Source organism: Gobio gobio (genome assembly GCF_949357685.1).
Source record: "Gobio gobio genome assembly, chromosome: 21".
Classification (NCBI taxonomy): domain Eukaryota; kingdom Metazoa; phylum Chordata; class Actinopteri; order Cypriniformes; family Gobionidae; genus Gobio; species Gobio gobio.
In genome coordinates this window covers 45,751,149-45,773,898 of record NC_137117.1, presented here as the reverse complement: position 1 = coordinate 45,773,898, position 22,750 = coordinate 45,751,149, and positions in this window count along the sequence as shown.

The following is a 22,750-nucleotide window of genomic DNA, read 5'->3' as shown; positions in this document are numbered from 1 at the left end:
AGAACATCCCAATCGAGTGAAGGGATTTGTGGAAACTGTGGTTCCTAATTATTGTGATCCAACATTTGCCTCATTTCAGGATGAAAAAACAAACATTTCAGGTGAAGGATAATCCACTTCTTACCTCTGAGATTGTGTTATGACCTATATGACCTTATTTTTATTGTGAGTATTAGGCTTATCATTATTTACTGATCACTGTTTGATATTGTAATATTTACCATTATATAATCAGAGGAGTATATAAACATTTATGAAAGTGTCACTCCACAATACAATAGCAAAATATATAAATATGTATAGTATTTTTATGTTACATTAACCAGTGTCTAGCACACCTTCCTAAGGAAAGGATATGGGCCAGAAGACATTGCAATTACTAAATGATATTTAAACAGACTTAAATTAGTTCCAGCTCTATTACTTGTACTCTTGTTATTTAAGTTATTTTGCCTTTAATGTAAATAAACATGTGTAAACAATATACTTGCTCTTGTGAATTATGTTAATTTACTTAAAATTCCCACTGTATATAGCAGTATGTGCATCAGTGTGTACAACAGCCATAGCAAGATTTATGTCAGCTTACAGCATCATAGGGAGGGATGTAGAAACTATACTAAAATGCTGCACATACTTTTCTACAGGCTCTCTGTGAGAAAGTTGGTCCTTTTCCTGGCAAACGCAACCTTGGACACTCCAAAAAAATTGCTGTGCTCTATTTGGTTGTTGGCAAACCAAGAGAGCTTCAGGGATGTTGCAGACCGGTTTGACATGTCAAAAGGAACCCTTCATTATATTTTTTCAGACATTGGCAACGTCCTTTGTACACTGAGGAATGAATACATTCGATGGCCCAGAGAGGATGAGTTAGCAAACCTGGCAAATGGCTTTCAGGACAAAACTGGCGAGTGAGAAGTGACTACCAGCTGCTTGGAGACTCCGCATATCCACTCAGCACATCTCTCATTACACCATACAGAGATAACGGGCACTTATCCCGAAGGCAAAACGTTTTTAACACACTCCACAGCTCAACCAGAGTTGTGATTGAAAGGGCATTTGGCCTTCTAAAAGGGAAATGGAGACGACTGAAGTACTTGCCCATGGAAAACCTTAAAAAAGTACCAGTGGTCATCACAGCTGCATGTGTTCTACACAATTTCCTCTTGAGGGAGGAAGGCCACCAAATGGAGGATTGTGAAAAGGTGGATGACAACAATGAAAATGACTGTCAAGCAGGACTCCCTGAAAATACTTCAGGTCAAAGAAAAAGGGATGAACTTGCTTTATTTTTGGTGGAGGGTGATTAAAGTGTCTGTTTAAATTTTGTGTTCACCTAAGTTTTCAGATGTTTTCTTTAATAAAAGACTGTAAATAAAATAGTGAATAAAAAGCCACAAAGGGGAGGTGATCAAGATTGCATGTATTTCCTTCAGCATATACACTCACCTAAAGGATTATTATGGAACACCTGTTCAATTTCTCATTAATGCAATTATCTAATCAACCAATCACATGGCAGTTGCTTCAATGCATTTAGGGGTGTGGTCCTGGTCAAGACAATCTCCTGAACTCCACACTGAATGTCAGAATGGGAAAGAAAGGAGATTTAAGCAATTTTGAGCATGGCATGGTTGCTGGTGCCAGACGGGCCGGTCTGAGTATTTCACAATCTGCTCAGTTACTGGGATTTTCACACACAACCATTTCTAGGGTTTACAAAGAATGGTGTGAAAAGGGAAAAACATCCAGTGTGCGGCAGTCCTGTGGGAGAAAATGCCTTGTTGATGCTCGAGGTCAGAGGAGAATGGGCCGACTGATTCAAGCTGATAGAAGAGCAACTTTGACTGAAATAACCACTCGTTACAACCAAGGTTTGCAGCAAAGCATTTGTGAAGCCACAACACACACAACCTTGAGGCGGATGGGCTACAACAGCAGAAGACCCCACCGGGTACCACTCATCTCCACTACTAATAGGAAAAAGAGGCTACAATTTGCACAAGCTCACCAAAATTGGACAGTTGAAGACTGGAAAAATGTTGCCTTGTCTGATGAGTCCCGATTTGTGTTGAGCCATTCAGATGGTAGAGTCAGAATTTGGCGTAAACAGAAAGAGAACATGGATCCATCATGCCTTGTTACCACTGTGCAGGCTGGTGGTGGTGGTGTAATGGTGTGGGGGATGTTTTCTTGGCACACTTTAGGCCCCTTAGTGCCAATTAGGCTTCGTTTAAATGCCACGGCCTATTTGAGCATTGTTTCTGACCATGTCCATCCCTTTATGACCACCATGTCCCCATCATCTGATGGCTACTTCCAGCAGGATAATGCACCGTCACAAAGCTCCAATGATTTCAAATTGGTTTCTTGAACATGACAATGAGTTCACTGAACTAAAATGGCCCCACAGTCACCAGATCTCAACCCAATAGAGCATCTTTGGGATGTGGTGGATCGGGAGCTTCGTGCCCTGGATGGGCATCCCACAAATCTCCATCAACTGCAAGATGCTATCCTATCAATATGGGCCAACATTTCTAAAGAATGCTTTCATTACCTTGTTGAGTCAATGCCATGTAGAATTAAGGCAGTTCTGAAGGTGAAAGGGGGTCAAACACAGTATTAGTATGTGTTCCTAATAATCCTTTAGGTGAGTGTATAATGTACATCATGCCATTAAACAAACAAAATAGAACCTAACCATCAGCAGAATGTGGCAAAAGGAGAGAACAAAAGTTGCTATTTCTTTGTCAAAGCAGAAACAAATTCTTTTAAGATGTTGTTACGTTCGCTTGCCACTTCCACTGCTTGCTTTTGCAGGGCCATGAGTTCTGACATGTGCCTCCTCTGCTCAGTGACATACTGCTCAAACCACTCGGGTGCTTCGGATTTGAGCCTTCTCTTTTTGCCATGTTCTGCTGATGGCTTAGGTTGTGAAGTTGATGGTTGTGAAGTTGATGGTTGTGAAGTTGATGGTCGTGGGCCAACTGGATCTGATGAAGATTCTAAGTGGAGTGGAAAGAAATATTAAACTTGGTGGCCTCAAAATGGTAATGATCAAGGCAGCAAACATCACTTTCCTCCAACAAATACATTTTGCAGTTCTCACATGGACTTACACATGTCTGCATCTACTGTATCTACATTAGAGTAATGTGCCAAAAAAGCTACTTTAAACATCCAGTTAACCCAGCTTCTAATTACCATACCACACAATAGACATCCTTCAAATAAAGCTGTTAGCAACACTACCAAGTTACACAGTAAAAGTAATGACAACATGGATGCTAATATAAGGCCATTTTATGATATCACTGATTGAATTAAAACTTACAAATAAGATAAAAGCATTAATATAACGTTTTCTTTGATTAAACTGGACTCAATTCATCTGATGTGCTAATTCATGTTGATGTGGCCAAAAAGGGAAGAAAAAAAAATGACATGGAAAAGATTACCAGCAAAAGATGACATGATCAGGACCGGCTCCACACTGGGATCATCAGCCAGGAGGTCCTCCATTGATGAGAAAAAGACCCAGCTACTGGCACCACTCCCAGTCTTCTTCTTACTGTCCACTATTGTTTTGTATCTAATAATAGAAACGCAGAAATGTCTTCAAGTGGCCCTACTCCCAAATTAATGCAAATGCCAGTATCAAAACAAACCTGTGTTTAAACTGCCTGAACTTATTGTCACAAGCCTCTGCTCCAAAGTCATATCCTTTGCCAGCATTTGTGCAGCTACCTTTTTCCACACTTCTACTTTCTTTAATACAGGAGATTGAAAGTCTTCAGCCATTTGCTTTGTTAGAGAAATTAGCAGCAATGTTGCATCGTGCGTCCATGGCTTTGTATCTATAGCACACATTTAAATAGATAAGTCACAGAAAATATCTCAATGGAAAAAATGTGCTAGGAAATTAACTTAATGTACCTTTATGCATTTGTTGGGGGTTTGAGACTGGTACCGACTTAAGAGCACAGGCAGGTGATGGTCCAGCAACAGACAAAGGTGCAGGAGCCAAATTCAGTGGTGCAGGAGCCAATTTCAGTGGTGCAGGAGCCAAATTAAGTGGTGCAGGAGCCAAATTCAGTGGTGCAGGAGCCAAATTCAGTGGTGCTGGAGCTGGAGGCAAATTCAGTGGTGCAGGAGCTGGAGGCAAATTCAGTGGTGCAGGAAGCCAAATTCAGTGGTGCAGGAGCCACATTCAGTGGTGCAGGAGCTGGAGCCAAATTCAGTGGTGCAGGAGCTGGAGGCAAATTCAGTGGTGCAGGAGCTGGAGGCAAATTCAGTGGTGCAGGAGCTGGAGGCAAATTCAGTGGTGCAGGAGCCAAATTCAGTGGTGCAGGAGCCACATTCAGTGGTGCTGGAGCCAAATTCAGTGGTGCAGGAGCCAAATTCAGTGGTGCAGGAGCTGGAGGCAAATGCAGTGGTGCAGGAGCCAATTTCAGTGGTGCAGGAGCTGGAGGCAAATTCAGGGGTGCAGGAGCCAAATTCAGTGGTGTAGGAGCTGGAGGCAAATTCAGTGGTGCAGGAGCCAATTTCAGTGGCGCAGGAGCTGGAGGCAAATTCAGTGGTGCAGGAGCCAATTTCAGTGGTGCAGGAGCTGGAGGCAAATTCAGGGGTGCAGGAGCCAAATTCAGTGGTGTAGGAGCTGGAGGCAAATTCAGTGGTGCAGGAGCCAATTTCAGTGGCGCAGGAGCTGGAGGCAAATTCAGTGGTGCAGGAGCCAAATTCAGTGGTGCAGGAGGCAAATTCAGTGGTGCAGGAGGCAAATTCAGTGGTGCAGGAGCTGGAGGCAATTTCAGTGGTGCAGGAGGCAAATTCAGTGGTGCAGGAGCCAAATTCAGTGGTGCAGGAGCTGGAGGCAATTTCAGTGGTGCAGGAGGCAAATTCAGTGGTGCAGGAGGCAAATTCAGTGGTGCAGGAGCTGGAGGCAAATTCAGTGGTGCAGGAGCTGGAGGCAAATTCAGTGGTGCTGGAGGCAAATTCAGTGGTGCAGGAGCTGGAGGCAAATTCAGTGGTGCAGGAGGCAGATTCAGTGGTGCAGGAGCTGGAGGCAAATTCAGTGGTGCAGGAGGCAAATTCAGTGGTGCAGGAGCTGGAGGCAATTTCAGTGGTGCAGGAGCTGGAGGCAATTTCAGTGGTGCAGGAGCTGGAGGCAATTTCAGTGGTGCAGGAGCTGGAGGCAAATTCAGTGGTGCAGGAGCCAAATTCAGTGGTGCAGGAGCTGGAGGCAAATTCAGTGGTGCAGGAGGCAAATTCAGTGGTGCAGGAGCCAAATTCAGTGGTGTAGGAGCTGGAGGCAAATTCAGTGGTGCAGGAGCCAATTTCAGTGGTGCAGGAGGCAAATTCAGTGGTGCAGGAGCCAATTTCAGTGGTCTAGGAGCTGGAGGCAAATTCAGTGGTGCTGGAGCCAAATTCAGTGGCGCAGGAGGCAAATTCAGTGGTGCAGGAGCTGGAGGCAATTTCATTGGTGCAGGAGCTGGAGGCAAATTCAGTGGTGCAGGAGGCAAATTCAGTGGTGCAGGAGCTGGAGGCAAATTCAGTATGCAGGAGCCAAATTCAGTGGTGCAGGAGCTGGAGGCAAATTCAGTGGTGCAGGAGCTGGAGGCAAATTCAGTGGTGCAGAAGGCAAATTCAGTGGTGCAGGAGCTGGAGGCAAATTCAGTGGTGCAGGAGGCAAATTCAGTGGTGCAGGAGCTGGAGGCAATTTCAGTGGTGCAGGAGCTGGAGGCAATTTCAGTGGTGCAGGAGCTGGAGGCAAATTCAGTGGTGCAGGAGCCAAATTCAGTGGTGCAGGAGCTGGAGGCAAATTCAGTGGTGCAGGAGCTGGAGGCAAATTCAGTGGTGCAGGAGGCAAATTCAGTGGTGTAGGAGCTGGAGGCAAATTCAGTGGTGCTGGAGCCAAATTCAGTGGTGTAGGAGCTGGAGGCAATTTCAGTGGTGCTGGAGCCAATTTCAGTGGTGCAGGAGGCAAATTCAGTAGTCTAGGAGCTGGAGGCAAATTCAGTGGTGCTGGAGCCAAATTCAGTGGTGTAGGAGCTGGAGGCAATTTCAGTGGTGCTGGAGCCAATTTCAGTGGTGTAGGTGCTGGAGCCAAATTCAGTGGTGCAGGAGCCAAATTCAGTGGTTTAGGAGCTGGAGGCAAATTCAGTGGTGCAGGAGCCAATTTCAGTGGTGCAGCGGGAATGTGTAGGCCTAGTGAAAGTTGACTAGGCCCATTAGATGCACTAGCCTGTTCCAAAGGGATTGCTGAAACAGAAATGGAAGCACACATCTTACCAAATTCAGACTGAAAACACATCTTACCAATTTAGCCTCACATACTGCTGACTAACCTAAAAATTATAACTAAAAATTCTCACTATTATGAACAACCCGGTTTCTAAATTTCAAAATTCTCCTCCCTCCTTTTAATATTAAACATATATCACCAATGTTCTTAGGTAATTAAGACATAATATCATGTAGTTCCATTGATGTTTTAACATTTTTACACAATAAATTGAAAAAAGAATTAGACATTTCTTTCAAAATGAACAAAAACCTTCACCTGACGGTGTAAAATACTGACGTACTGACGAAATACTGAGTTGAAAAAGGTTGAGCTGAGGCCAAATATACAGAATATGTAAATAGAATCATGACACAGCATTAGAAGAATTCCCCATGTGCAAAAAAAAACATATTAAATCACATTATACAGATTTTTTGAGAGCACTTGACGGAGTTGATGATGGAGTTGACAAAATTGAATGTTTTTCCACCTTAATCATGTGTTGTACAGTGGAGCTATTTCGTTTTTTTCCTCAGTTGTAGCTGCCTTAATAAACATATCAAAATGGCAAGATTTATCCCACAATTATTTACAGAAACTATTACACTGAGATGACGGAGTTGACATGTTAAAGCTGTGACCGCAGAGACTTCAATATTGTTTGTTTAAAATATTTTATAAGTCTATAAGTTCCAGGGCTTTGTGTCCTGCTGTGAGATCCACAATGAGCAGGAAATAGTAAGTGCGCCCCAAAGTTAAAGCTGCCCATGACACTGCCTGATTTATTCAGAATTATAAAAAATCCTGACGGAGTTGACACAAAGTGAGGACACAACTTTTATGGCTATTTTTTGAATGGAAATAGAATTCAATATTTACTTTTTGTATTGTTTGATATCTTAATATCTCCTTTTAATTTAACTGTGCATTTTTTAGTTTGTTGCATTTGAAACCCTTTGGCAGTTTTACATTGTGACCTCATGCTGAGGACAGGTTAAATCACATGTGTTTCCAAGTATAGAATAATACTAAAGAAATAATAAAAAATAATACTTAAGAAATTATTTAAGAGAATAAGCAGTGAGTATACACATTTCATTTAGATGTAACTTATTACGCATTCTTAGTGCGTTGCTATTCTTACTTTTTTTTTTTTTTTAAAAAGGGCTTTTGTGATTGGGACCTGTTTTGTCCCTTATCTCAAGAATCAGTGAAATCCATGTTGTAAATACTCATTCCGGACTACAGTCAAGATCAGGCTGTTTTCGTGCATGTGCCTTTACTTGTACCTGTGGGAATGCTGGAGGAATCAAGTGTAGTCCTGTGTCTCCTCAGTCATGTAAGAAAAAAAAAGAGGATTTAAAAAATTAAATCAAAGAGCAGAAAGAAGATTTACAATATCAGCGCCACTGAGGGAGTGGGAAGGTAATGAAATCTAGTTATACCACAGCAATTATTCTCAGTACTTGACATCATGTGGACTCTCTTAATCATGTGTATATATTATACCATGGATTCTGGATTCTGCTTGGCTGAAAGGTGTGCATTAAAACAATGAATGCTCAGATAGTTACAGTCAGTTTAATCACCTAAATTAAAATGTGCTAAAAATCTAAATTTATGTGCTGCCTTTCTTGTAACACACACACACACACACACACACACACACACACACACACACACAAGTTTACACTTACATATCATTTAGAGGGAGTAATTTTATTGCGTATTTGGTGTGCTGTCCAGTGGGAGGGCTCCGAGATTGGCATTTGCTTGCAGGTGCCGTATCGATTCTGTGTGCTTTTGAATGTTATCACGTGACGTCAAGTGGGGCCAATTTTAGCAATGCAGCAGTGTGAGACATTCAAAATGGATCAGAGGATTTTTCCACCACCGACAAAAGTAAAATAAAAAATTTGGGAGAATTTGGGGTTTTACACTAAACCGGAGAGTCAGACATTAGACATGAGTCATGCGATATGCAAGAACTGCCAAACAAAAGTGAAGTACTCCAGCAAGACGACGAACCTCTCTCTGCATATGACAAGACATCATCCAGACCAGCCTGCCCTGGCCACAGCAGTATCCTGCTGTTATTGCGTAGGAGACAGACACAGGCCAGAACAAAATTGTTTAAGAAAGTCGTTATTTTTGTTTGCTTTTGCACACACAAAGTATTCTCGTCGCTGTGATGCTTGTTAAAAACTTCCTGGTGTTCAGACATTATATAATGTATATACAGTAGCAGCTCAATATTCATCTGGTGTCGTACTCTTTTTCTGTCACTCACGTTCTCTCTGGGCAAAATAGATTTGTGTGTGAGTGCCATATCAAGTCGTAGTTTTATTTAACTAAATCAGCTCTCGGCACGAGAACAAAAGCACAAAACTGAACACTCTTTAAGAATCTAATAGCAAAAGACTTTGTCAAGACTAAACATCACATCATTTGTTCAATAAACAATTATTACAGCTGCACATGTTAGTTTTTTAATACATTGTGCATCTAGAATTCAACATTACCATATTGGTCCTAATATAAGAAATATTCTTGTTATACATTATTACGGTAAAATAACATATTACCCTTATATTCGGACCAATACAGTAATACATAAAAAAAAAAAAATTTTACTGTAGCGCTTTGGGTTTAAGAAAAGCGCATTATAAATGAAATGTATTATTATAATTATTATGACATTTGAGTCAGGATTATTCAGGGGGTAATTATGTTTGTTTATGCCAGATGCCCAAGAAACCAGCAGTCGACAGAGATTCCATTTTCACAGTCTTGTGTTCATCAAAAGAGGCCATAGTCCAAAATATCAACATAGCTACTCCTAATCAGAGCATCTGGACAGAGCTTAGTAAGCAGCTAGAAAACAAGATCACTGCAAAGGCTCTATACACTTTTGTTAAACTACACAGACACAACATCTGGACTGCTTTAGGGTTTACTCATGAAAGTGATCATGAAACAAGTGGCAGTAGTGATGACACTGATTCTGAGCCAGGGTCCCTTTCCCCAGACCAAAAGATGCCTGCACTTTTGTTCTTGAAGTTCCATTTCAGACATGGATTGAATTCATGCCTGAAACAGTAACATATAAAAACAAGTTCTCCAAAACACCAAAAAGGGAATACACAATTTTGAAGCCTGGCATCTGGACTCATGTGATAAATCATCACATTTGGCAAGAAGGGAAATGCCCTTGCACAGTTGTCTTTAAAAGAGCCAAGTTGTAGCCATCAGCCACAGATAAATACATAGAAATCAGATGCAACTGTAAGGAGTGTCATGGCCACATTCACATAAAATGTGACCGAGAGCCTGAAATGAACAGCCCAACGGTGTTCAAGTGTTTAATTAAAAACACTGATGACTCCCTTCACACTGGCTGTTCCAAACGTGCAATGTCTGGTAACTTGTGTTTGCAGATACCCAAAGAACTGTGTGAGGGCATCAGAGGCAACAAACCAGATCCTGAGCCGAGCCATCTACCTAATTTGGCCACCCTGCGCAAAGCAAGAGAGAAATGACTTAGAATTAGGTGACACTGTTGCAATCCTTCTGCCAAAGTTCAAGAACACCTGGACTGAGAGGGCTGAAATCATAGAAGCAGGTATGATTTCATTGTTTTAGTGTAATCAGTTGTTAATTATCCATCCCAGTTTTGTCTACTTTGTTACTACTCAATAATACAGTGTTGTAAGTGCAGTAAAATTAATCTTTGCAGTTTCTGCATTGACAGAAATATGAAATATGCATTGTTGCGTGTTGTTGTTCAACAGGTCTGGTCTATGTGAGACAACACCTTGCCCAGATGGCAGAGGCAGCGGTTGGGCAACATTCATCAGATGAAGAAGATTTTTTCTCCAGAAGGTCACAAGGTACAGGGGAGCTAGATGGGTACCTTGCTGTGTAGTGGAGTGCCACTATTTATTGACATCCTCTCTAGGATCGATTACTCTTCCCTAGGCGCAGGTAATCAGCATCTCATTTCTAAGGGGTATATATTTAGGTGGCTGGGTGGCGTCATTGTGCGACTGCCTTTACGGTGCCCTGGTTTCCGTTGTTGGAGGCGAGTGCTGTTTCCGGTTGTGATTTTGTGCTCAGGCTTACGTGATGTTAACCTGGTAACTGTTACGTTGTGCAGTGTTAAGCCGCCTTTCCACTGCACACGACAAACGACAGCCGTTGTACCGGAAGTCATTCATTTCCAATGGAGAGTCGTACAGGGGTTGCGTGGGGTGCCGACCATCTGCAAATGCGGAATCGGATCCGATTTGAGCTTCGGATGCGTTCAAATATTTGAACTTGAGCGACTACACTGACCGGATGTGATGTATTCCAAAGTTGTCCAATCAAATCAGTGTGCACAAGTTGAGAATTCTTTTTGTTTATCACATTTTATTTTGTTTTAAAACTTTTTAAAAAATGCATAATGGCTCGGAGGAAACATCTTGGCGAGTATCACCGTTTAGTGAATGAGCTGCCTTAACGTTGAAGATTTCCTTGAATATTTTCGGGTCTCACGAGAGGAATTTAATGAGATCCTTCAGGTTGTTGTGTTGGCCCAAAAATTACCAGGCAGGATACTGCACTCCGGGAATCCATCAGCCCGAACGTCTGGCAATTTGTCTCAGGTACAAACCCAAGTTAATGTGTGTGTGTATACATAGGCTATACACCCACACTATTCTGTGTACTTGTTTTACCGCGAGGATAAGCTTCTCTCCCATGTTGCCGTGTACGATCATAATGAAATTTCCGTGCGACTGCCACTAGGGGGCAAATTCGTGTGCAGTGGAAAGGCGGCTTTACCCTCGTCTGTGCGAAGCGTACACCGCGCTGAAGGTTTTCCCTCGCTGTCGCGTCACTACGTTTAGCTAAAAGTGCATGTCGTGTGTATTGCACTGAGCGCCGCCGGTGGATTGCTGCATGACTTCCTGGTAGGTTCATTCCCCACTCTGGGGCTGTATTCATTTTATTAGAATTTGTGTAGTTATGGGGGGGTTTGTTTGTATTCCAGCTCATCTTCGTGAACTCGTTTCTGTGGCTGCCGGACGAATTACGTGATCTTCGCATGCTTGGTATGTGCAATCATTGTACAACAATGATGAATTAATGTTCACAATGGTAGTTTAGCTTACATTTAGTTTCTTGTAGGTGAATTCATTCGCCTGTTTAAGGGCGTTCGAAGACTGTGCTGCCTGGCTTAGGATGTTCATTGCTGCTGTTTTGTTCATATTTACTTTAATGTTTGGTTCTGTTTTTGTTTGTTTGCTCAGCATGCCCATGTGCGTTTGCATACAGTATAGTGCATGCTTGAGCGTTATGTTTCTTTTGTTAAGCTTATTTAGGTTGCTCTAGTTCATTTTTATTTTATTTTATTGCAATTGAGTTTGTTTGGATTTGTAATACTGATATTTTGTTTACGTTTCTTTGCTGCTTCTTTTTTAATATTTTGCTTTTCATTTGTTTTACTGTGTTTTGGTTTCCTTGTTATTTTTGTTTGTGGCCTTTGTATGTTTTCGTTATATGCTTTTGAATTACATTTTCCCTTTTCTTTATCCCACCACGGTAATTGGTAACTTTCTCTGAAACCAATCGTTACAGGTTTGAGTGGTTTGTGGTCTTCCTTTGTTTGTTACGTTTGTTTAATATTGTCTTTAATATATTCTTTTCTTTAAAGTGGGTACCCACATTTATGAACCTTTATTTTGTTTGGTAATTTGTGTTTCTTGTGTTCCAGGTGCCGTGGGTCCGGAGTAGAGCTGAAGATCTTTGCCCGAACCCGACCGAGCCCGACGGGACCCGACGGGTTCTGTCTTAATTTCTATCATTTTACACGGACTCGGGCCGGGCTCGGGTTTGCGCGGTATAATGAGCAGTCAGGTGATGCGTTTTTTTTATCTCGAAAATGGATGAGGTGAAACGGAGGCTGGCCTCTGGCGATTACGTATTGGTTGCACCGGCAAAGAAAGCAAAGTCTGAGGTGTGGAAAACGTTTGACCATGTGCATAATGAGAATAATGAGCAAGTTGGTTATGTAAAATGCGAAAGATGCGGCATTCTGTTAAAGTACGACAGCAAAACGACAGGGAATTCGTCACTGATAAGGCATGCTGATCGAAGCTTTTCAACACCTGCCAGTTCCCAGGATCAACCAACAATCACATCGTTCATTACAGCATCAAAACCCATCCCTGCAAAGGTGAAACAAACGGTGACGGAGAAGTGTGTCAGCTTATGCTGTAAAGACATTAGGCCTTTTAATATCGTAAATGGCGAGGGGTTTGAAGAGCCGGCACAAGAACTAATCAATGTCGGGGCTGCGTATGGGAGGGTTCCCGTAAACTCTGTTATTCCCTGCCATGTGACAATTGCGAAAAGGTGCACTGAGATGGCAGAAGAAAAGGACCGCGCTGAAGCCATCTACAGTGGATTGAATAATTTTCCTCCACAAAAACATGTAGCCTAATCTTGGTGAGTAAAAGTTTTTTTCAAATTATAATTAAATATTAATTGAGTCTTAAATGCATAATTTAGACTTAGTATAGGCTAATGTTGGCATTATTCTTTTATTAAATTTCAGCTGCTGTTCACCGTCGCGTTGAGGTCGGATTGTGGAGAGAAGGGCCGAAGCCAATCCAGCGGAGCATTAATCTTAAATTAGTTATTACCAAATGCCCATCTTAATTTACAATTTATCTTAATTTAATTTGTTAATAAATACTCCTTTTTATTGGAGCGTTTGCCTATTTATATTAGTATCGGTGATTGTGGAGAGAGGCGGCTGCAAGCAAGTCCCAGTTTCGTTTATCTTAGGCCTAATCTCAATTTTATGTAACTTTTAGTTTTATTTCGTTATTTAGTTTACTTAGTTCGTTAAATATAAAATTTATCTTGATTTCATTTGTTAAGAAATACTTTTTTATGGGCCCGTAAGCCTATTTAGGCTAAGTGTAAAAGTTACGATGTTGCAGAGGACTTATTTATTTCTTTGTTCCAACTTCCAAGTGGCCTATCTACGTTAGTCATGAATAAATTATGTTAAAACAATGTATAAATGACTCATTCCTGACTAAAGGCAAAAGAGCTGTGTGCGTGCACATTTGAATAATGCCTCAGCTGCCTGTGAGCATCTGTTATTCACAGCAAAGCGGGCGAGGATGAACTCTACTAACTTTGAAAAGCAACTGCTACTCAAACTTAACAAAAAGTTCATAGAGTAAGGATGGACACACAAATAAACTGTTACTATGTTGTTCATTTGACGTTTTGTTATCCGACAGGTCTGTTATCTGACAATGGCACAGTTTTGTCTTTAAATACTTGAAGGTCCCTGACCAAATTTAGATTAAAAATTTAGTAGTAAGTCTGTCGTTTGGGTTTAGGAAAAGGATGCTCTACTGAATCCACAGTTCATGCCATATTCAATGGTTGAAGTATTGTTTAAAATGCTTTATGGGATGATCTGCACTAAAATCACTCGTATCTCCCTAAATAATGTAAATAAAGGTTTAATTATATTTTATTATTTTTTGTTAATGCACTTTAATTTGTAATGGTGTTCCTTCAATTAAAAACAACTAGTTTGAGATTTATATTCCCTTGTCTTTTTTAACTACACTAAAATCCCCTACCCCAGCTGAGTTAAAAACTAACTCGGTAACTTTTTAATGAGCTACTTTTTACTTTTACTTGAGTTTATTTTTTTACTGGTAACTTTGCTTGTACTTCAGTAAAATTTCACTGAAGTAACAGTTTTTACTTGAGTACAAAATTGTATTACTCTTTCCACCTCTGGGCGCTACATATATAGCCAAAAGTTTGACAACATTTGGCTTTACTGTTTCTGAAATAAGTCTCTTCTGCTCACCAAGGCTGTATTAATTTGATAAAAAAAAATACAGTAAAAACAGCAACATTGTAAAAATATTATTCCAATGTAAAACACAGTTTTTCTATGTGAGTAAAGTGTAATTTATTATAGTAAAGTGCATTTTGCGCAGCTTCTCCAGAGTGACTGCAGGAGCTCGGATTACGTCACAGCTGTTCCACGATTGGCCGGATTCACCACATGACAGCGATCACGTGTGTTTCGTATTTATTCTAAAACCTTCAGTTCCACTAATGCTTACAAATCTGTATTTTATAACAGTAAAACCTCTTTTCATGTAGTCGATGTTATATTGTCATGTTTATCGTTCAGCTGAAGGCTATTCATGTGATTTGGTTTGCCGTTTGAATCTTACCTGGCTACTTCTGCAGGGAACTACACTGCCACCAAAATGGTCGCATTTGCGACCTTTTGAAATGCCATTGCGACCCTAATTTCTATGGGGTCGCAAATGTATCACTGATTATTTTTGTACTTACCTTATGTTTTAGGCAATATGCTATGATTTACTTTGAGCATTTATTAATACAGAAATGTGTATTTTGAGAATACGTTTTATAACGTGCTCTGAGCATTCAACACATCAAGTTGGCTTCAACCGCGCGACCCCCGCCCCCTCCCGAAATGGTATAGCCTAACGTTGATTTAAAAAAAAATATACCTCTCGTTAAGACACACTCAGCAATCGCATATATATCTCAACATAGCCTACAATCTGTATGTGTTGAAATGAAGCAGACAATTGAAGGGAAGTACAAGTGTAACAGAACCATCACTTGTTGTCGATGCGACATGTCAAACGGAGCCTGTGAGTGAGAATGATGAGGCTGAGAAGGATTCATCAGGGAAAGCACACGCGGGAAAAACGAAACGGACATATGAATTTCGACACCAGTGGGTGGCTCGAAGAATACCAGTGGTTAAGGTACCAAGACGGAGCAATGCACTGTGTGTAATGTAAATTCTGTGGGCCTTCAATTGCAGGACTGTCCAAATTTGTAACTGCGTCAAAACAATTCAAACACGAATCATTGAAGCTTCACAATGACAGTATGAAGCACGCGAAGTGTAGAGACAGGTACATAGAGCTGCCAACTCTCACGCTTTCGCCGTGTGACACACGGTTTTGCCTGCTTTCACACGCACTCACGCCACACATCCAATGTCTCACGCAAAAAAAACAAGACCAAAAAAAATCAGATCTTGGACCGAGACTCGTTCGTTCTTTTCAAACTCCACGAGCGCCACTGAACCCTATGCGCTGCTGTCCATAGAAATATATAAGTAGATGCCTCACTAGCGACTGTTTCTATGGGCCGCTATACATTTTCGAACTGTCAAAGCCGGTCGTGAACACGCTTTGTGAACATTCAAATGTTGCCTGTGCGTCTGCAACCGTACACATGCATGTATGATTATCTATATCTGCAATAGACTGAAGCAGAGGATTTTATAGGATTTAGTTTATCTTATTTTAGTTTATTTTATTAATGGTAGATAATGCCAAAGAGGAAATGCCTTTCACCAAATTTAAATCGCAAATTATTCTACGGGGTGGCCATTAATCCAACATGTGAGGGGGATGTCCTGTGAAGTGGACATGCATTGTTTTTTTTTTGTATTGTATCCTTAATACAGAAAAGTCAATAGCTGCTGAAAATCTATTATATTATTTTATGGATTATATTTATTTTATTTTTCAGGAGTGTGCCCATCTGTGCCAACCATAGCATGTTGAAATCCAAAAGAAATTCATTTTGCACTTTATTGTGTACTGTATTTTTTATTGCAGTAAATCTATCCTAACCAATGTTAAAGAAAACAAGAAGGCATGTGGTTTAAAATATGGCAAGTAAAATAAAAAGCACATCTGTATGGAATACAGTTTCATTATTGTTCATTATTATCCAGAGTGGCTTACTATAAATAATTTTTGCGACCAAATCATGTTTTGCGCCAGTAACTGAAAAAGTTAGTAGCGCAAGTGCCACCAGTGGAAAAGGTTAGTGTAGTTCCCTGTTCTGTTTTGTAAAAAAAAAAGAAAGAAAGCCGCAAAGACTAAACCTTTAACGGCACAAACGAAGGTGAATTTGGAGCAGGTCAGGTGGCTGGTGTCTATAATTCGTCTATAATTCAATGTATAATAATATTTTAAAAACGGCAGCACAAACTGAAATTTTACCGGCACAAATGAAGCACAAACAATTGAGACTATTTTGGGTGGTGGCCTCTTTTCAGGCTGAGAATTAATTTATTTTTTCAAAGATTCAAACATCTTGTTGACTCTTTTGACAGCCCTTTTCTCATGTTACTTCGCTCACTGTAAGCCCACATATTTTCCATTAAGCACTGTAAATGGGGGCTGAGAATAATTCTAGCACCTCTAACATTAAAACAAATAAAATCCAACCACAGAAAATAACTGCACACAAAAAAAGCCTATCTAGTACACCACTGTAGATGACCGACTAAAATCTATTTGAGATATTAAAAAGTATCAACTTACCTTGACTATTCCAAAAGATAAAACCAAGATAGTGTGATTGTCTTCTTGTTTAATGGCGGCCAACTCCTTGGTGAGCTCGGACACCTGCGCTACCAGGGCCAGTACTGCGCGACCTGTAACCACCATTTGTTCCTCCTGTTGATCCAAGCGTGCATTGCTGTTTGACAGAAACTCACAGATCGGATGCACTCGCTAAATCCATGGTTGGTCAGATTGTTCTGTCAGGAAACTGAGACGGACTGAATAGCAAGTGAAAGTGAGGATGTTTATTCAAACACAAAACGGCAGCGATGAATTAGGTGGTCAGAGTCAAAGGCAGGTCCACGGAGAGAAGTATGGCAGGTGAACCAGGTTAAACGGAGACAGAATCCAGCAGGAACGGAGAAATGCCAGAGAACACAAACAGGCAACAGGACAAGGCCAAGGCAGACAATAGGGGTGTACATCGTTTATTCGTACCGAACCGTTTCGGTACAGGGCTTTCGGTTCGGTGCAGGCATGTACTGAACGGTTTCCGAGTGCAATCTTTAACAGTTCACAGTCGGCTTGTTTTATGCGCGGAACTTCAATCCAAGTTCCCACACGAACATATGAAGTATTCAGTCCATTTTATCCCAAAATTCAAACGATAAATGCCGTTTTGACGCTCTTTAATGTGGCGTGACTGATCACTGATCACAGTTCAAGAGCGCGTGAACGTGACCATCTGTGAGCGCGATCGATCGTCTCTTCCTAAAGAATAAACATGAATGAACATCTGAAGGTATGCTGAGGATACATTACAACTGTCTGTTACGTATCATATGCGGTGTAATCGTTCAATAAATGTTTCAACGGCAGAAAGACGTCAAAACTGCTTGTAAACAATGTCATGTAGCATCACATTAACCTCAGGCAGTCATTCAGTGTCCACAGAATTTTATTCACTAGAGAAATCAACTCTTTCACTAAATATATGCACTATATTAGCCTATTCATTATATTCTACTTAACCTGTAAATTATGTCTTGATTATTTAATGTATGTCATGAAAATGACAGACAAAATGATTATATTTCAACAACGAATTGGATAAAAAATTATTTTATAATTAGATTTAGAAGTTATTGCAAAAACTGCCTTATGTGAAGTTTACATGCTTGCATACTGTGTTATTTGAGTGTTGATTATTATACCTAAAAATAAATAGCAACTGAATTTAGGCTAATAGTGTGGGCTCTGTTGTTCAGCTTTAATATTAATGTGTAATCTTCAATAAACTTTTATTTATAATTTAATTCATTTAAGGACAGACACTTTTTTTCCAGTAAACCACTGTTTAATAAATAAATAAAAAGCAATTTTGTAAAACTGCAGTACCGAAATCGTACCGAACCGTGACTTCAAAACCGAGGTACGTCCCAAACACGTCAGTTTTGTATACCGTTACACCCCTAGGAGACAACCAAACAAGCTGACTAACACCAGAAGGAAACACAGACATTAAATAGACCTGCTGATGAGCCGCAGCTGGTGCTGATAAGCTGATCAGCCACAATCAAAAGACACTCCCACAACACACACACACACACACACACACACGAATGAGACAATGGGTGTGTCTCATTCAGTTCCCTAGCGCCCGAGCTGGTGAATCAGTATATCGTCTACACGAGTTCGGGCACTGGTAAGGACAGTAAAGGACGCTGGCTCACTACACATTGGGACACTGATGACTCTATTTCCGGTGATGTGACATCCTCATTGAACAACATCATTACTCATATTTATCGTATTTATCTTTCTGACATTACTTGTAATGTTATTTTAAGTACATTATGATAAATACTTTGATTGTAACATATACGTGGAACATTTCAGCCATAAATAAATTATATGTTAGCTAGATTGTGTTCATTACCTGTCTAACACTGAATGTTTCTGCTGAAATAAAATAATGGTTTCTGTTTTTAAAAACACATATCACATGTCGTTATCGTTATCATTATGTGTAGGGAGTTGGCTCATGTGATTTGAGTTTCACGTTTCAGAACTTCCGCTAAGGGAGCATCGATGCACCCTGGGTTTTGCGGTGCATTGTGGGACTTTTTAGGGAGCGAACATTTCAGTGCACTGGAAGGATTCTGCAATTGAGACAGCCCTTAAAATGGCCGACTCCCTGATCAGTGCCCTGACTACGGAACTAGGGAGCTGATTGAGACGCACCCAATGAATCCATGAACCGGGACAGATTCTTTTGGTCAGGGTTGAAGTAACTAATCAGGATGGAAAGCACCTTTTTATCTCCATTGGTAGTACTCTCATCGAGGTTGATAGAAAATTGATACTTCTTTGAATTGTTGAAGCTCCTCTCTGAAAATGTATAGCCCAATCCATGTACCACTTTGTAAGCTGCTGATGTGCGTGACAGCCTCAATCGACTCAGCGCTACTTTGCTGCAGCCAGAGCTTGGGCCAGCTTCACCATCACTGGCGCAAAGTTAAAAGGAAGTGAATGTTCTGCAAGAGTAGCGAGAACCATTGCCTAGACCAAAAAAAAAACGTTATAAGAATTCCATCAGTAAAACTTTTGCAAATGCATTTTATTACAACCATGTGACTGTATGATTTAATATTTGTGGACTTGAATTGTTATTGTAAATCTAGAGTAGGCTCTATGTATTTAAATATGTATTTGATCTAGTTTAACTTAGATTAATTGACTAAACGCACTCTGTACAATTGGTCCTGATAATTTACAATGGCAAATGTCAAGTAGCCTATCAACAGTTTACAATTTAAACACTAACAATTTAGTAACCCCAAAAAACTACAAGGCTATATAATCAATACACACCTCTGCATTAGCAACTCGCTGAAATGTAGGTACAGGCACCCTAACTCGCTCCCTCATGGCTCCGGGCCCTTAGGATCAACTGCACTTTGTGTTGGGACTGGAAGGACACTGAGGACACTGGCTGTAGTCATTATATTGCATACTTTTTGCCGATGAACCTCGGTTTGCAGGGTGACAAGAGTGCAACCTTTGTTGCTGTAATTAATTTATTTTGAGCAGAGGCTGCATTTTGCATTCCCTGCCCTTTTTTTAATGCTGTGACAGCTGGAAGCTGTGCTGAACTCCCTTCACCTCTGTTTTGGCCTCAACCTTCAGCCAGGACCAGCTCCATCTGCACCTCAACCCTGACTCAATCTGTGCTACATAAATAGCATCCTCCTCTTTGAGCTCTCCCATTCTGCAAAATAATTATCCAGATATCAGCTGGATTCATGGCTCCTTTTTCATCAAGAAGGTTAATGCTGATTCCAATTACATCCAGCCATTTAAATAATCCGCCAGAGCCGGTGGTTCAGTTTAAAGCAGGGATGGGCAACTTTGATAGTGACGAGGGCCAGCATTTTTTCTCCTTTATACCAAGAGGCCAGATTACTAATCTACAGTCACTTTTTACACTGTTTGACTCAATTTCCTTTTTATCAAGGGAAATCAATGTATAATTTAAGTAATTTGTTTTCAAAGATTTATTACTGTAAATCTTGTGCAATTTTGCTAATTCAAATGGGAAACTTTGTTGTCAGTTGACAAGCAATGTTATCCCACCAATCAAATGTAAACATCACCACTGCATTGTCAATTGAATTGCATTGTATATTTGTTTATTGCAAATTTACAGAGGTCCTATTTTTGATTATTATCCTACAGAACATCCTCAACACAATCTGAGGGCGTTTTCACACCTACCTTGTTTGGTCCGGATTTTCTGACTTTTCAGTTTGGTCCGAATCAAAATTGCAGGTGTGAAACCTCCCCGTACCGCGGGCCGGAACAAACAGACGAAATTTGGTCCGCCGAAAAGAGGCAGTCTCGGTCCGGATCAAACTGAACAAAGGTTCGGTTCGTTTCTAGTGTGAAAGCATTTTCTGTATGGTTCTGACTTTCAGACCATTTACAGGAAGTTCCTGTTTATGTTTAAATATTATAACGTTATTTTTCAATCTAGGCTACATTGATTATGAAAAGTGAAAATATGCGCAATATGTCAGAAGACAGAAAGTCAGAAATAATTTTGAACGAAATTTTGAATGATTTTGCTTAGAAAGCATTTCTTTAATGGGAATTTCGTTTTGTATGAATTGTATCTTAATTTTAATCAACGTTTAATCAGATAATTGCCTGGATTTAATAAATAAGAAGCAAATAGTCTATAGCAGACAATAATCGCGGGAGCGATCACATGCTTTACACATGAACTGGAGCGCGTCTCAAATAAACCGAAACTCAGCAGCTACTTGCCTCACAAACATGAGAAATATGTGTATATAAAGCTTGAAATGTCCACTTTTAAACGTAACGAATAAAAAAATAGTCAAGCAATGCGCACGGTTCAATAGTGGCAACGATATGCGTCCGTTCATTCACTCTTGTCAAAGACGCTGACGTCAGACGCTCGTCCGTTTACAAACCAATCAGTGTCCAGATGCCGCCCACAGAGATGATGACGAGTGGACACAAGTGCGTCATGTAAAGTTCTTTAGTGCGCTCACATAATTGCAATGTGAAACCAAACCAAAACTAACCGAATGTATAAAAAGTATCAAAACATGAACTTCGGTTCGGACCTTGGTGCGGACTTTCAGGTGTGAAAACGCCCTAAATGTGGTCCGGCGAAAAGAGGTCGTCTCGGTCCGGATCAAACTGATCAAAGGTTCGGTTCGTTGCTAGTGTGAAAGAATTTTCTGTATAGTTCAGACTTTCAGAGCATTTACAGGAAGTTCCTGTGGTTCCCGCGCACTCCAAACAACAGAAGAAGACAGAACTACCAGAACTGTCACAGAAGATAGCAGGAAAAATGAGCCGTGGTAGCACATGGGGAGAGGAGGAGACAAGGTTTTTAATTGAAATATGGTCCGAGGACATAATAAGAAGGCAACTCGAAAAAACGCACAAAAATTCCGACACTTTCCTAGTATTTTCGGAGAGGATGAGAGAGAGAGGGTATGAGAGGACGGGAGAGAAATGCCCCCTGAAAATAAAGAAACTGTGGCAGCAATATACAAAGGCGTGCGATGCCATGCGTAAAAGTGGTGCATCGACAAATGTGAGGGACAAATGTCCTTTTTATGATGACCTGGATAGCATTCTGGGCACTCGCCCAACAAGCTCACCGATTAATGTGGAGTAGTCTTCGCCATCAGCTTCAACTTCAAGTGCATCTCCTGATGACTCCAGTACCGAGGAAACGAGGAAATGCCAGTCCCGAAGAGGAAGCTGGGCCAAACACTGCAACTCCTTACTGTAGCAGAAAGAGGAGGGCCAATGACGCTGGAAGAATTCAGGAGTATAAGAGGCTGCAGGATGAGTTCAACAATGCAGGAGACAGGAGAGGGAGAATACCACTCTGGAAAAGTGGATGAAAATGCAGCAGGCGCTTCATGATGCTTCAGGAGGAGCATGCAGCCACAAATACTGTGCTCATGAACTTGATGCAGACCTTAATGCAAAGCATGTCTCACCAAAGCCAAGTTCAACATTCAGCACCCTGGGCTCCCCAAAATTGTCAGTATCATCCACCACCTCCAGCTCCTGGTGATTGGGTTGCAGAGCGGTCTCCACCTCCACCATCTATGCCCAGCCCACAAACCCCCATGATCTGACCCCACGCGTCCTGTATCAAAATGATAGTGGTCAACCAAGTGAGGGGAAGCTGAATTTTTTTAAGTTGTAAGTTTTAAGTCATTTATTTTCAGTTATGCATATGCAGTTCTAATTTGTTTTACTGAACAGCACCCGGCAGTTTTAATTTGTATGCTGTATTCATGATGCTGTGGTTTCACTTTTCATTTGACCTATACGGTATAGGTGTATTGAGTTATATTTTATATGGCCAAGTCGGTTTGGAGCTGAAAAAGAAAAATATGCAGAAAAGTGCGTTATAATCTGTTATCGACAAACACACACAGCCCTCCTCCAATTGATTTCGATGAGCTACACTCGTCTCTGTCCGCTCTTATTGTTGTAAAACATGTCAGCTGTGGGCATTACCTGTCTGAAT